The sequence below is a fragment of the Amphiura filiformis genome, chromosome 1 (genome assembly GCF_039555335.1).
Source record: "Amphiura filiformis chromosome 1, Afil_fr2py, whole genome shotgun sequence".
NCBI classification, from domain to species: Eukaryota; Metazoa; Echinodermata; class Ophiuroidea; order Amphilepidida; family Amphiuridae; genus Amphiura; species Amphiura filiformis.
The window spans coordinates 64,410,510-64,427,825 of record NC_092628.1 but is presented as its reverse complement, the minus strand read 5'-3'; positions in this window follow the sequence as shown (position 1 = coordinate 64,427,825).

Below are 17,316 nucleotides of genomic sequence, written 5' to 3'. Positions count from 1 at the left end.
ATGTGTGCACGTGGCATCACTTTGCCATGTTATTTGTGGCAGAAGGGGCATTTTGAAGGTTTTTGTCTCAGACCGGAAGTGACACCTTAATGACCTTTTACCCCCAAATAAAAATATACCACGTATACACTGAGTAACATCAATTCATGTGTGAATGTAGCGTCTCTGTGCTATATTTTTCTTGGCTCATAAAGTTTTTTGAAGTTATTTCGTTTTATACCGGAAGTGACCCCTTAATGACCTTTGACCCCAAATCTGTGTACACCCCATTGACACTGGGTAATAACAATGCATGTGTGCAAGTGGCATCACTGTCCTACGTAATTTGTGGGAGAAGATGTATTTTAAAGGTATTTCGTTTTATACCGGAAATTACCCTTAATGACCTTTGACCCCAAATAAAAAAATACCATATTTACATTGGGTAGACATAATTCATGTGTGAACATACCATCACTCTCCTATATTTTTCTTAGCTAATAGAAATTTTTTCAGGTATTTCGTTTTATACCGGAAGTGACCCCTTAATGACCTTTGACCCCAAATCTGTGTACACCCCATAGACACTGGGTAATAACAATGCATGTGTGCAAGTGGCGTCTCTGTCCTACATAATTTGTGAAAGAAGATGCATTTTAAAGGTATTTCTTTTTATACCGGAAGTGACCCCTTAATGAGCTTTGACCCCAAATAAAAAAAAATACCACATATACATTGGGTGACTGCAGATCATATGTGAACATACCGTTACTGTCCCATGTTTTACTGAGCTAATAAAAAATTTTGAAGGTTTTTCGTTTTATACCGGAAGTGATCCCTTAATGACCTTTGACCCCAAATATGTGTACACCTTATAGACACTGGGTAATTACAATGCATGTGTGCAAGTGGCGTCTCTGTCCTACGTAATTTGTAGGAGAAGGTGCATTTTGAGCTGAAATCACGTTTTTGACCCCTGTGACCCCTGCGTGACTTTTGACCCAACAAGTTTCATGTGACATGTAGGGGCACGGTCAATGATTATTGTGACCAAGTTAGGTCAAAATCGATGTAAGCATGTGAGTGCTAGAGCAAATGTAATGGTTGACAGAAGAAAGAAGAAAGAAGAAAGAAGAAAGAAAGAAAGAAAGAACCTGTAAGAAAAAAGACACAGCCGTGACTAACGTCACGGCTGTGTAAAGAAGAAAGAAGAAGAACTAGACTTAGCTGTGGTCTAAGACCACAAACACAGCCGTGTTAGTGACCTCTTAATCACCTTTGACCCCAAAATCAATGAAAACTCCATAGACATTGGCTAATGTCAATGCACGTGTCCACGTGGCATCACTTTGCTATGCTTTTTGTGGCAGAAGGGGCATTTTGAAGGTATATCGTTTTATACCGGAACTTACCCCTTACTGACTTTTGACCCCAAATGTGTGTACACCATATAGACACTGTGTTATAACAATGCATATGTGCAAGTGGCGTCACTGTCGTAGTTTGTGGAAGAAGAAGCATTTTAAAGGTATTTCGTTTTATACCGGAAGTGACCCCTTAATGACCTTTGACCCCAAATAAAATAATACCATATATGAATTGGGTAACCATAATCCATGTGTGAATATACCGTTACTGTCCTATGTTTTTCTTAGCAAATAAAACATTTTGAAAGTTTTTCGTTTTATACCGGAAGTGACCCCTTAATGACCTTTGACCCCAAATCTGTGTACACCCTATAGACACTGGGTAATAACAATGCATGTGTGCAAGTGGCATCACTGTCCTACGTAATTTGTGGGAGAAGATGCATTTTAAAGGTATTTCGTTTTATACCGAAATGACCCCTAATGACCTTTGACCCCAAATAAAAAATACCATATATACATTGGGTAAACATAATTCATGTGTGAACATACCATCACTCTCCTATGTTTTTCTTAGCTAATAAAATTTTTTGAAGATATTTCGATTTATACCGGAAGTGACCCCTTAATGACCTTTGACCCCAAATCTGTGTACACCCCGTAGACATTGGGTAATGACAATGCATGTGTGCAAGTGGCGTCACTGTCCTACGTAATTTGTGGGAGAAGATGCATTTTAAAGGTATTTCGTTTTATACCGGAAGTGACCCCTTAATGACCTTTGACCCAAAATATAAAAAAAACACATATACATTGGGTAACCACAATTAATATGTGAACATACCGTTACTGTCCTATGTTTTGTTTAGCTAATAAAAAAATTTGAAGGTATTTCGTTTTATACCGGAAGTGACCCCTTAATGACCTTTGACCCCAAATATGTGTACACCACATAGACACTTGGTAATAACAATGCATGTGTGCTAGTGGCGTCGCTGTCCTACGTAAGTTGTGGGAGAAGATGCGTTTTTAGGTTAAATCACGTTTTTGACCCCTATGACCACTGCGTGACCTTTGACCCCACAAGTTTCATGTGACATGTAGGGGCATGGTCAGTGATTATTGTGACCAAGTTAGGTCAAAATCGATGTAAGCATGTGAGTGCTAGAGCAAATGTAATGGTTGACAGAAAGAAGAACTAGACTTAGCTGTGGTCTAAGACCACGAACACAGCCGTGTGGTGACCCCTTAATCACCTTTGACCCCAAAATATATGAAAACCCCACAGACATTGGCTAATGTCAATGCACGTGTCCACGTGGCATCACTTTGCTATGCTTTTTATGCCAGAAGGGACATTTTGAAGGTATATCGTTTTATACCGGAAGTGACCCCTTACTGACCATTGACCCCAAATGTGTGTACACCATATAGACACTGTGTTATAACAATGCATGTGTGCAAGTGGCGTCACTGTTCTACGTAATTTGTGGAAGAAGAAGCATTTTAAAGGTATTTCGTTTTATACCGGAAGTGACCCCTTAATGACCTTTGACCCCAAATAAAATAATACCACATATAAACTGGGTAGCCACAATTCATGTGTGAACATACCGTTACTGTCCTATGTTTTTCTTAGCAAATAAAAATTTTTGAAGGTTTTTCGTTTTATACCGGAAGTGACCACTTAATGACCTTTGACCCCAAATCTGTGTACACCCCATAGACACTGGGTAATAACAATGCATGTGTGCAAGTGGCGTCTCTGTCCTACAGAATCTGTGGAAGAAGATGCATTTTAAAGGTATTTCGTTTTATACCGCAAGTGACCCCTTAATGAGATTTGACCCCAAATTAAAAAATACCACATACATTGGGTGACTGCAGATCATGTGTGAACATACCGTTACTGTCCCATGTTTTACTTAGCTAATAAAAAATTTTGAAGGTTTTTCGTTTTATACCGGAAGTGACCCCTTAATGACCTTTGACCCCAAATCTGTGTACACCACATAGACACTGGGTAATAGCAATACATGTGTGCAAGTGGGGTTGCTGTCCGACGTAAGTTGTGGGAGAAGATGCATTTTTAGTTGAAATCACGTTTTTGACCCCTGTGACCCCTGCGTGACCTTTGACCCCGTAAGTTTCATATGACATGTAGGGGCACGGTCAATGATTATTGTGACCAAGTTAGGTCAAAATCGATGTAAGCGTGTGAGTGCTAGAGCAAATGTAATGGTTGACAGAAAGAAAGAAGAAAGAACCTGTAAGAAAAAAGACACAGCCCTGACTAACGTCACGGCTGTGTAAGAACTAGACTTAGCTGTGGTCTAAGACCACGAACACAGCCGTGTTGAGACCCTTTAATGACCTTTGACCCCCAAAATATATGAAAACGCCCATAGACATTGGCTAATGTCAACGCATGTGTGCACGTGGCTTCACTTTGCCATTTTACTTGTGGCAGAAGGGGCATTTTGAAGGTTTTTCGTCTCAGACCGGAAGTGACCCCTTAATGACATTTGACCCCAAATAAAAAATACCACATATGAATTGGGTAACCACAATTCATGTGTGAACATACCGTTACTGTCCTATGTTTTTCTTAGCAAATACAAAAATTTGAAGGTTTTTCATTTTATACCGGAAGTGACCCCTTAATGCCCTTGGCCCCCCACTCGGTGAACACCCCAGCGACCCTGGGTAATAACAATGCATGTGTGCAAGTGGCGTCACTGTCCTACATAATCTGTGGAAGAAGATGCATTTTAAAGGTATTTCGTTTTATACCGGAAGTGACCCCTTAATGAGATTTGACCCCAAATAAAAAAATACCACATATACATTGGGTGACTGCAGATTCTGTGTGAATATACCGTTACTGTCCCGTGTTTTACTTAGCTAATAAAATTTTTTGAAGGTATTTCGTTTTATACCGGAAGTGACCCCTTAATGACCTTTGACCCCAAATCTGTGTACACCCTATAGACACTAGGTAATTACAATACATGTGTGCAAGTGGCGTCACTGTCCTACGTAATTTGTGGGAGAAGATGCATTTTAAAGGTTATTTCGTTTTATACCGGAAGTGACCCCTTAATGACCTTTGACCCATATAAAAAAAATATCACATATACACTAGGTAACTGCAACTCAGATGTGAACATACCGTTACTGCCCTATAGTTTGTTTAGCTAATAAAAATTTTGAAAGTATTTCGTTTTATACCGGAAGTGACCCCTTAATGACCTTTGAACCCAAATCTGTGTACACCCTATAGACACTAGGTAATTACAATACATGTGTGCAAGTGGCGTCACTGTCCTACGTAATTTGTGGGAGAAGATGCATTTTAAAGGTTATTTCGTTTTATACCGGAAGTGACCCCTTAATGACCTTTGACCCATATAAAAAATATCACATATACACTAGGTAACTGCAACTCAGATGTGAACATACCGTTACTGCCCTATAGTTTGTTTAGCTAATAAAAAATTTTGAAGGTATTTCGTTTTATACCGGAAGTGTCCCCTTAATGACCTTTGACCCCAAATCTGTGTACACCACATAGACACTGGGTAATATTAATGCATGTGTGCTAGTGGCGTCGCTGTCCTACGTAAGTTGTGGGAGAAGATGCATTTTAGTTGAAATCACGTTTTGACCCCTATGACCTCTGCGTGACCTTTGACCCCATGAGTTTCATGTAACTTGTAGGTGCAAGGTGAATGATCATTGTGACTAAGTTAGGTCAAAATCGATGTAAGCATGTGAGTGTTAGAGCAATGTAAAAATTGACAGAAGAAGAAGAAGAACCTGTAAGAAAAAAGACACAGCCGTGACTACCGTCACGGCTGTGTAACTAGACTTAGCTGTGGTCTAAGACCACGAACACAGCCGTGTTGTGACCTCTTAATGACCTTTGACCCCAAAATATATGAAAACCCCAAAGGCATTGGCTAATGTCAATGTATGCGTGCACGTGGCATTATTTTGCCATGTTATTTGTGGCAGAAGGGGCATTTTGAAAGTTTTTCGTCTCAGACCGGAAGTGGCCCCTTAATGACCTTTGACCCCAAATCTGTGTACACCCCATAAACACTGGGTAATAACATTGCATGTGTGTAAGTGGCATCACTGTCCTGAGTAATTTGTGGGAGAAGATGCATTTTAAAGGTATTTCGTTTTATACCGGAAATGACCCCTTAATGACCTTTGACCCCAAATAAAAAATATCATATATACATTGGTTAAACACAATTCATGTGTGAACATACCATTACTCTCCTATGTTTTTCTTAGCTAATAAATGTTTTTGAAGATATTTCAATTTATACCGGAAGTGGCCCCTTAATGACCTTTGACCCCAAATCTGTGTACACCCCATAGACACTGGGTAATAACAATGCATGTGTGCAAGTGACATCTCTGTCCCACATAATTTGTGGAAGAAGATGCATTTAAAGGTATTTCTTTTTTATACCGGAAGTGACCCTTAATGAGCTTTGACCCCAATTAAAAAAATACCACATATACATTGGGTAACTGCAGATCATATGTGAACATACCGTTACTGCGCTATGTTTTACTTAGCTAATAAAAATTTGTGAAGGTTTTTCGTTTTATACCGGAAGTGACCCCTTAATGACCTTTGACCCCAAATCTGTGTACACCATATAGACACTGGTTAATAACAATGCATGTGTGCAAGTGGTGTTACTCTCGTACGTAATCTGTAGGAGAAGATGCATTTTTAGTTGAAATCACGTTTTTGACCCCTATGACCCCTGCGTGACCTTTGACCCCACAAGTTTCATGTGACGTGTAGGGGCACGGTCAATGATCATTGTGACCAAGTTAGGTCAAAATCGATGTAAGCATGTGAGTGCTAGAGCAAATGTAATGGTTGACAGAAAGAAGAAAGAAGAAAGAAAGAACCTGTAAGAACAAAGACACAGCCGTGACTAACGTCACGGCTGTGTAACTAGACTTAGCTGTGGTCTAACCCACGAACACAGCCGTGTTGTAACCCCTTAATGACCTTTGATCCCAAAATATATGAAAACCCCATAGACATTGGATAATGTCAATGTATGTGTGCACGTGGCATAACTTTGCCATGTTGTGGCAGAAGGGGCCTTTTGAAGGTTTTTTGTCTCAGACCGGAAGTGACCCCTTAATGACCTTTGACCCCAAATTTGTGTACACCCCATAGACACTGGGTAATAACAATGCACGTGTGCAAGTGGCATCACTGTCCTACGTAATTTGTGGGTGAAGATGCATTTTAAAGGTATTTCGTTTTATACCGGAAATGACCCCTTAATGACCTTTGACCCCAAATAAAAAATACCATATATACATTGTGTGAACATACCATCACTCTCCTATGTTTTTCTTAGCTAATGAAATTTTTTGAAGATATTTCAATTTATACCGGAAGTGACCCCTTAATGACCTTTGACCTCAAATCTGTGTACACCACATTGACACTAGGTAATAACAATGCATGTGTGCAAATGGCGTTACTGTCCTACGTAATTTGTGGGAGAAGATGCATTTTAAAGGTATTTCGATTTATACCGGAAGTGGCCCCTTAATGACCTTTGACCTCAAACAAAAAAAATACCACATATACATTGAGTAACTGCAACTCATATGTGAACATATCGTTACTGTCCTATTTTTTCCTTAGCTAATAAAAATATTTGAAGGTATTTCGTTTTAAACCGGAAGTGACCCCTTAATGACCTTTGACCAAATCTGTGTACACCCTATAGACACTGGGTAATTACAATGCATGTGTGCAAGTGGCGTCACTGTCCTATGTAATTTGTAGGAGAAGATGCATTTTGAGTTAAAATCGCGTTTTTGACCCCTGTGACCCCTGCGTGACCTTTGATCCCACGAGTTTCATGTGACATGTAGGGGCACCGTCAATAATCATTGTGACCAAGTTAGGTCAAAATCGGTGTAAGCATGTGAGTGCTAGAGCAAATGTAATGGTTGACAGAAAGAAGAACTAGACTTAGCTGTGGTCTAAGACCACGAACACAGCCGTGTTATGACCCTTTAATCACCTTTGACCCCAAAATATATGAAAACCCCATAGACATTGGCTATTAAATGTCAATGCACGTGTCCATGTGGCATCACTTTGCTATGCTTTTTGTGGCAGAAGGGCATTTTGAAGGTATATCGTTTTATACCGGAAGTGACCCCTTACTGACCTTTGACCCCAAATGTGTGTACACCATATAGACACTGTGTTATAACAATGCATGTGTGCAAGTGGCGTCACTGTCCTACGTAATTTGTGGAAGAAGAAGCATTTTAAAGGTATTTCGTTTTATACCGGAAGTGAACCTTAATGACCTTTGACCCCAAATAAAATAATACTACATATAAACTGGGTAACCACAATTCATGTGTGAGCATACGGTTACTGTCCTATGTTTTTCTTAGCAAATAAAAATGTTTGAAGGTTTTTCATTTTATACCGGAAGTGACCCCTTAATGACCTTTGACCCCAAATATGTGTACACCCCATAGACACTGGGTAATGACAATGCATGTGTGAAAGTGGCGTCACTGTCCTACAGAATCTGTGGAAGAAGATGCATTTTAAAGGTATTTTGTTTTATACCGGAAGTGACCCCTTAATGAGCTTTGACCCCAAATAAGAAAAAGACCACATATACATTGGGTGACTGCAGATCATATGTGAACATACCGTTACTGTGCTATGTTTTACTTAGCTAATAAAATTTTTTGAAGGTTTTTCGTTTTATACCGGAAGTGACCCCTTAATGACCTTTGACCCCAAATCTGTGTACACAACATAGACACTGGATAATTACAATGCATGTGTGCAAGTGGCGTCACTGTCCTACGTAATTTGTAGGAGAAGATGCATTTTGAGTTGAAATCACGAGTTTGACCCCTGTGACCCCTGCGTGACCTTTGACCCCACAAGTTTCAGGTGACATGTAGGGGCACAGTCAATGATCATTGTGACCAAGTTAGGTCAAAATCGATGTAAGCATGTGAGTGCTAGAGCAAATGTAATGGTTGACAGAAGAAAGAAGAAGAACTAGACTTAGCTGTGGTCTAAGACCACGAACACAGCCGTGTGGTGACCCCTTAATCACCTTTGACCCCAAAATATATGAAAACCCCATAGACATTGGCTAATGTCAATGCACGTGTCCATGTGGCATCACTTTGCTATGCTTTTTGTGGCAGAAGGGCCATTTTGAAGGTATATCGTTTTATACCAGAAGTGACTCCTTACTGACCATTGACCCCAAATGTGTGTACACCATATAGACACTGTGTTATAACAATGCATGTGTGCAAGTGGCGTCACTGTCCTCGTAATTTGTGGAAGAAGAAGCATTTTAAAGGTATTTCGTTTTATACCGGAAGTGACCCCTTAATGACCTTTGACCCCAAATAAAATAATACCACATATAAACTGGGTAACCACAATTCATGCGTTACTGTCCTATGTTTTTCTTAGCAAATAAAAATTTTTGAAGGTATTTCGTTTTATACCGGAAGTGACCCCTTAATGACCTTTGACCCCAAATCTGTGTACACCCCATAGACACTGGGTAATAACAATGCATGTGTGCAAGTGGCGTCTCTGTCCCACATAATTTCGTGATACGAGAGGCCGGTTAAAGCGTCGTGCTTTTTAGACCGAAAGTAACCCCTTAATGAGCTTTGACCCCAAATAAAAAAAAATACCACATATACATTGGGTGACTGCAGATCATATGTGAACATACCGTTACTGTCCCATGTTTTACTGAGCTAATAAAAAATTTTGAAGGTTTTTCGTTTTATACCGGAAGTGAACCCTTAATGACCTTTGACCCCAAATCTGTGCACACCTTATAGACACTGGGTAATTACAATGCATGTGTGCAAGTGGCGTCTCTGTCCTACCTAATTTGTAGAAGGTGCATTTTGAGCTGAAATCACGTTTTTGACCCCCGTGACCCCTGCGTGACCTTTGACCCAACAAGTTTCATGTGACATGTAGGGGCACGGTTAATGATCATTGTGACCAAGTTAGGTCAAAATCGATGTAAGCATGTGAGTGCTAGAGCAAATGTAATGGTTGACAGAAGAAAGAAAGAAGAAAGAAAGAAAGAAAGAACCTGTAAGAAAAAAGACACAGCCGTGACTAACGTCACGGCTGTGTAAAGAAGAAAGAAGAAAGAAAGAAAGAAAGAACCTGTAAGAAAAAAGACACAGCCGTGACTAACGTCACGGCTGTGTAAAGAACCTGTAAGAAAAAAGACACAGCCGTGACTAACGTCAACGGCTTTGTAAGAACCTGTAAGAAAAAAGACACAGCCGTGACTGCGATATCACGATCCTGCAGTTTAGCCCCAGCTGCCAAGGAGCCGACGACAAACAACGTCAGAAATATGGCCACCTTCATCATTTAAATTAAAACGAAATATCGTCTTTCGATTTAAGATTAAAATAAAAATTCCTTTAAAAAAGGAATGGGGCGCCCAATGGAGCTTTGATGTAATGTGCTGCATTCAATGTAACCGTTTGGTACTTTTTTTTCTTTAAAACAATAATGTAATATTAGCATAGAAAGCAAAGAACGATTTGGAAATGCAAAGCATATTTATTGCAGTGGGAGAGGTGTAAAACCGTTTGCATGGTATGTAAGAGGATTGTTTTCAAATAAAAAGGAATAAAGCTCAGGTTACCACTTCGGTTACTATTGTTAAGAAATGGTAGATCACGTGGAGGTGGTTGTTGGAGCAAAATTATTTTATTCAGAATATAGGTCTACATTCGTAATAAATGTAATATTCGTAACAGATATCTTAAAAAGAAACACTGTACTGATGCCATTAATGATAATATAAATGATCCCAAAAAGTTATGGCAAGCAATTAAGAAAGTTGTTCCAAGTAAAGTCAAAGTAAATGTCGCTAATATACAAAAGAATGGGACAAGTTTAAATGCTACAGATACTGCTAATGAATTTAACACTTATTTCACATCAGTTGGCACTACTCTTGCAAGTAATTTTGATGACATTAATGAAGACATAGGTGAATCATGCTCGTCTTCTGAGGTTAATTTCAATTTCAGTACAATTACCTCCGACTTTGTTCATGAACAAATTTGTAAGTTTTCAAATGATAAAGCAACAGGTCTTGGTTTACATATCAAACTTCTCAAGTTAGCCTCTCCTATTATTTGTGAATCTATTGCTTACATTTGTAACCTCTCACTTTATTCATCAACATTTCCAACTGATTGGAAGAGAGCCAAGGTAACACCGATATACAAAGATGGCGATAAAGATGATGTTGGTAACTATCGCCCTATATCAGTTTTACCCATCATTTCAAAAATTATTGAACGTGCAATTCATAATCAACTTTATGACTATCTCAGTGTTAAAGGCATTCTTTCCCCAAGTCAATCTGGTTTTCGTCCTAATCATTCTTGTGCCACTACTTTACTTGATGTTCAAGATTATATTTTGAAAAATATGAATAATCGTCGTGCTGTAGTGTAGGTGCTATTTTTCTTGACTTGAAGAAAGCCTTTGACACTGTAAATCATAATCTACTTTTAAATAGACTTTGTATGTATGGTGTTAATGGATATGAACTTGAATGGTTCAAATCTTATTTGAGTAATAGAAATCAGTGTGTAAATATTAACTCGGTTCTTTCTGACTTTAAACCTGTAAACATACCTCAAGGGTCTATCTTAGGACCACTTCTCTTCATAATTTTTGTAAATACTTTACCACAAAGTGTATCATGTAAATCTGTGATGTATGCTGATGATACTACCCTTCTTTGTTCTTCAGAAACTGCATCCCAACTTCAAACTGATCTTTTAGAAACAAGGTTTATGTCCTTTAACCAAGATCAGCAAGTTAACATCAGCACAAATAATGGCACAAAGCTAGATGAGGTGAAAGACTTCAAATATCTCAGAGCATGGATGGTAGCACAGAGCATGATGTCAAAACACGCAAGGCAGCAGCTTGGAGAGCATGCAACAGCCTAAGCAAGATCTGGAAGTCTGCTCTACCGAAGAAATTCAAACTGCGGGTCTTCAGTGCAACAGTGGAGTCTGTGCTAACATATAATATATAAAGAGCTGGACGGCTGTTACACCAGACTGATTAGGACAGTGTACAACATCCATTGGAAGCAGCCCATAAGCAACAAAGAGCTGTATGAAGACCTTCCAAGACTCTCAGAGAAGATCAGAGAGAGGAGAACACGCTTTGCTGGGCACTGCTTCAGGAGCAAGTGTAAACCTGTCGCCAACCTGATAAACTGGACACCCAAACATGGAACAAGAAACCCTGGTAGACATAGGTACTCAAGCAAGACACAGGACTGGAAGCATCTGACCTAGGAACGGCGTTGCAGGACAGGAGGATATGGAAAGCTGTTGTGGTTCGGAAAAACCACCCGAAATAATCAAGTAAGCAAGCAAGTTTCACTAGTAAGCTTAACACCAGTTCCATTATCTGCTTGTTTGAAGTTTTTTAATTAACTGCGCCAAATTATTGGTCTGTAGACATTCCTAAACATGCAGCACTTATTTCCCAGGATTTCCCTTGAATCACACAAACAAAATGAGGCAGCCCTGAACGGGATGTACAATGATTATGAGATCTAGGGATAGCGAGCCAAAAAGGGGAGGCAGGTCAAAAGGGGATGCAAGCAATTGTTGGGACACATTCTTGGGCACATCTTTTAGGTTTTCAAATTGGGTTACCAAAAATATTTGCAATATGCAAAGGGGTGGGGGGAAGCCAAGCGGGAAGACCCCGGGGGAAGACAAACGATATTTGACAGGCCGGGGGGGCAATACCCTCTCATAATTATTGCATGAGCAAATCCCTTACAGCTTCTATTTCCAGTCACAATGATTATGAGGTGAACAAAGGGGTTATTCGGTTAAGTTACACTGCATTTTTGTATAAGTTTTTTGTATAGTTTGGTATTCCATAGATTATCTAAGGGTATTCATAGAGAAAGAGGAACTGATTCTGATATTGCCCACACAGGCAGAATGGCTCTGAGGTGACCTGGGGGGGGGGGATTGGACATGCAACAAGTAAGAAAACAAATACGTAAAGTCAAAATAAGGTCTTTAACTATTTATTAAATTTTAAATAAATTTGATTTATTATACATTTGTAATGATTTTTTCTTGATTAAAGCTGAATAAAATGCTTAAAACATGCAACTATTAGTGACTGAACACTTTGATATAAATGGTGCAGGACTATTATAAATGTCTGCCTAACCAGTTGGTGTTATTATCTGATCCAGCTCCTGTGTCACTTCATTAATTGCCTTAAGGGCTGGGGTATGAACGTTTGGACAGTATTTATTTTGGGACATTAGATCACATCAGACATATCAATTGCATTCTGAATACTGAAGAAAGTCATTCTGATATCAAATAATTTTGATTTTTTGAAATTAGCAATTTAATACACATTTTATGGCAAATCATTAAAAATTGATATTTTTGATATTTAACAGTACTTGAAGTAAACTTTATAAATCTGATGATTTATACTTAAAGTGTATGTAGATGGGATGAAAAGCTGACGATCAATTGAAAATTTTGACCTTTACAGTATTGAAGATATGGATTTTTTTCCCAAAACACCAAAAAAAATTAGGTCTTTTGGGAAAAAAATCCATATCTTCAATATGAAAGGTCAAAAATATCAAATTTTCAAAAAATGAAAATTATTTGATATCAGAAAGACATGCTTCGTATTCAGAATGCAATTCGATAGGTCTGAGGTGCTCTCATGTCCCACAAAAAATACTGTCGAAACGCAGTAAACGCTCATTTTAGATCCCTTAAGTCCTTTGGATGTATTGTACTAAAAAGTGTGTACTACTTTTTACTCAGTGGCATAGATATATTTTTGACATTAGAGAGGAATGGGGTTGGAAAAAAGTTTATGGTACAAATGCACGTAAAGCGCACAGAAAATGTGGCCATATGGCCATATTGAAGCTAAAATGATGAAATATTGTGCAAAAATGTGTGCGAAGAGTGCAAAAATTTGAAATGTTTAGGCCAAATATGAAGTCATGGAGGGATGATTGTATGGACCATCCCCCCTTTATATCAAAATATTGGGGGGGGGGGTTATCATATATGGTAGTAAGCAAAGATCCAGACTTAAAGGCTGTGGAGGAGCCATTAGCCCAAGAATAATTTTGAAAACCAAAAATAATTACGATCAACAATCTACTTTTTCAGTTCTGTTTTAGTTTTCACTCACCATAATACAGTAAAATAATACATGTATAAGTCATCATGTGTGAGCCAAGGAAATATAGAAGCTATGGGAATCCTGAAATTCAACGAAAGAGGGGTTGCAGAGCAGACAAAAATTGAAAGAGAATATAATAATGAAGAAAAATACCTATATATGACCTTGAACACCACCGATATATGAAAGTGTTTTCCCATAGTGCCATAGGAGTAGATCTTGGGGGATGAATATCCCGGGGATGAATATCCCCAATATTTTGGTAAGGGAGATGGTCCATACAATCATCCCCCTCACCAATTTTGACACATGCAAAATTTTGCACTCTTTGAAAGAATATGTTCCACTTTTGCACCATATTTAATCGTTTTAGCTTCAATATGGCAAAATTTGTACCATTTTTACCATAACCTTATTCTGTCACCAAAAGGTGATGGATTTACAATACTTCCACAGATTTTTCCAACCCTAATCCCTCCCCCATGTCAAAAAGAAATCTACACCACTGCATAGTGCAGCTTTGACACAAAAATTGGTTGTAATACTGGATGTGCTATTCATGAGACCAACGTTTTGACAGAGGCACAGACACTTCCAAGCAATGGATAACATAAGTTCTGAATTAGATGATTAGGCTAGTTATAAACAAAAAAATGCTCTATTTGGAAAAAATGGTGGAAAAGATATGTTCTCAGAAGCATCTAACAGAACAATTAGATAATTATTCAAAATCCACCATGGATAATTTTTTATGAGGGCAATGTTTATACAGTACAGGGGGAACGGTTTATATGGAGGGTCAACATTTGACATTGTTCCGATTGATTTAAAACATTACACAAACATGTATTACGTCATAGTGATTAAAATAAGGTATCATATTTATACAATACTAAATGCATGATAATCTGGCTCATAATTCTAGGCTGATACAATTCAGCTAGAGTAAACAATTGGTGGTTACCCTTATAATATGAGTCATATGGGTAAAAACAGATATGTGATGCAATCAAGCAAAATCAGTTGGAACTCAGAAATATCGAATTTTCAGTTTCTTATATTATAGTAAAATATTTTTGCAGAAAATCCCATTGAAATTGAACATCCAATTCCAAAGATATGAGCAATTAAAGAGTTTCCAAAACAAGAGGAAACAAAAGGAAATATGTCCTTTGTTTTGCTATATCTCAAAATCAATAATCCCCCTAGTCCCGACTGATTTTGCTTGATCGCATCACATATTATCAAATGGTTTCAAATTTTTTGTTTTGTAAATAATGACCAAAAGTTATGCCTACAATGTACAAGAAACATAAGAAATAAAATAATAATAGTGACCACAGTTAAAGCATACAACAAACTATTCTGAACAATGCAACATATTCTTTAACATTTTAGCATATTAAACACAATATTTTGTAATTGTGTCCCCATTCAGGAAAATCCCTGAGGAAAATCCAACAATGTTTTTGTTACTTCCAGACAATAACATGTGCACTTAACTGACGTTTATCATTTGAACTACAACAAATTCATCATTAACCACCAAGCTCGCAGAACACATTGTACTTTTAAAGACTTTCGTAGCTTGGATTCAGTTAATAACAGCTAAACTTCATTTGCATTCTGGCAAGTATGTGAGAAACACTTTCTAGGGGAGCTTGTAACAAGCTCATAAAAAGAACTCATCTCAGCTCTGATGCCAACATTTTTGGCAAAATTGTATCTTTTTCACATAATTATTTTCTAATCTATCTAAGGTGAATACCGTAAAGATTAAACAATGGTGCACTTATGTTCATTTGCCTTGAAGTAAATTTCATGTGCAAATAGAGAGCTCCCTCCTCTGCAATCCCAAAAAGAATTAAGGTTCCGTGCACTTATTAGCTGGTGGGAAATTTACGGGAGGGCACTTTTGTGCCAAAAATTCCACTTATGCCAAGAGAGCCCTAAGCGCCATTAGACAAACCTTTCCGGTAGAACCCAATGTTTTCTCAAGAATATCTATCAAGAAACAGCATTGACATCTCTTCTTGTTTTCAGCTCATACTACATCACAAGCTATGGTGAATGTTAGGTTTCAAATATTTCAACAAATTTGGTCACTCTTGTGGAAAAATGAGTTAGCTTGAAATTCACCTGGACAAAGAACTTACTGCTAATTGCCTTGATGTAACCTGTACGAAACTCTGGGAGCTGATCCTGGCTGTGAAGGTCAACTGTAGAATGTCAAGGGTGTGCACTTCTAAGCAATTGTTGTTAAATGGGTTATGGAATGATGTGGGCCATAGTGGTCAGTGACAACCTGTAAAGGCTTGTGGATCGACATCTAGGCATTGTGCCTGTGTGTAGCACACTATAAATCACTGCGTTTTTGTTTGTTTTTTACAAGTTATTAAAATAATTTTTACTTGATGAGAAAACAATCTTTATATCTGGAATAGCTTTCAACTGATGCAGGGGCTATTTTAGAAGAAAAAAGTCACTGCACGTTAGCAAACGTAAAATCTAAAAGATCAGCTAGCGGAGACAAGCTTGAGGGGAAGGGGTTGCTGGCAGAGGGGCTGTCTCCCTTGAATTCTGTAAACTTTACAAATCACGCGTTACAATCACACATTTTATTGACTCATTTTTTTGATGTTAAGGGCTGAGAGCTAAGAGCACACCACTCAGACATACCAAATTGCATTCTGATTACGAGGAATAGCCTTAACTGATATCAAATGATTTTGAATTTTGAAATTTGCGATATAATACAAATTTTATAAGTTATATTAAAAATGACATTTTGACATTAACAATCCCAAGTAAAATTTATCAATCTAATGATATGCACTTAAAGTTGAAAATTGATTCATGTCTGGTTCACTAATGTATTTCACTAATTCATTTCATTTTTAATTACCTACAGCTCCATGAAAGTACACACTAAGATCATAAATGTTATTAAGTTTATGGTATTGATGGTATTGATATGCAAAAACGAATACAATCTCTGCCAAAATGAATAAAATGCGCACAGGTGCCTACAATTGCACAAATTAATATCTGTAAAATATAATAATAATATAAAAATCCTTTTTATTTACTTAGAAAGGTAATAGGTTTCATTTAAAATATCATTCCATTTAATTGAATTGTCATTATTGAAAACTCCATAAAAGTACATAGAACCTCTTTATTAAATGTTGAATGAAATGCACACGTGTCCCTACCATCTTTTAACCTGTCGCACAGTAGCGTAAAGTCTCACAATGTGAATGTGATAAAATTTCTGCAACTTAAGTGATACAAAGGTGCATAAGTTGTTTGCAAATTGCATAAAAAAGTTGCATACAAATTCATTACAAAAGATTCAACACACTCTTCTATAGTGCTCAACTTAAAACACTAGATGTTCAGTCCATAAACAGGGTGTTTATTTTCTACAAGCAATATACAGGGTGAGTCCAAAAGTGCAATAGTGCAAAGAATCCATCTTTATTTTATAACCAGATTGAACTTTTAGGATTTAAAACACGTGATATATTCATTAGTGGCCTTGTGTGAAAAAACGTAGTAATTAGCACTTGCCGTTCTGTTTTTATGACACATTTTACAGCGATACACAATTTTAATGCTTGTCCACGAGACATCTAAACTTTGAATGTC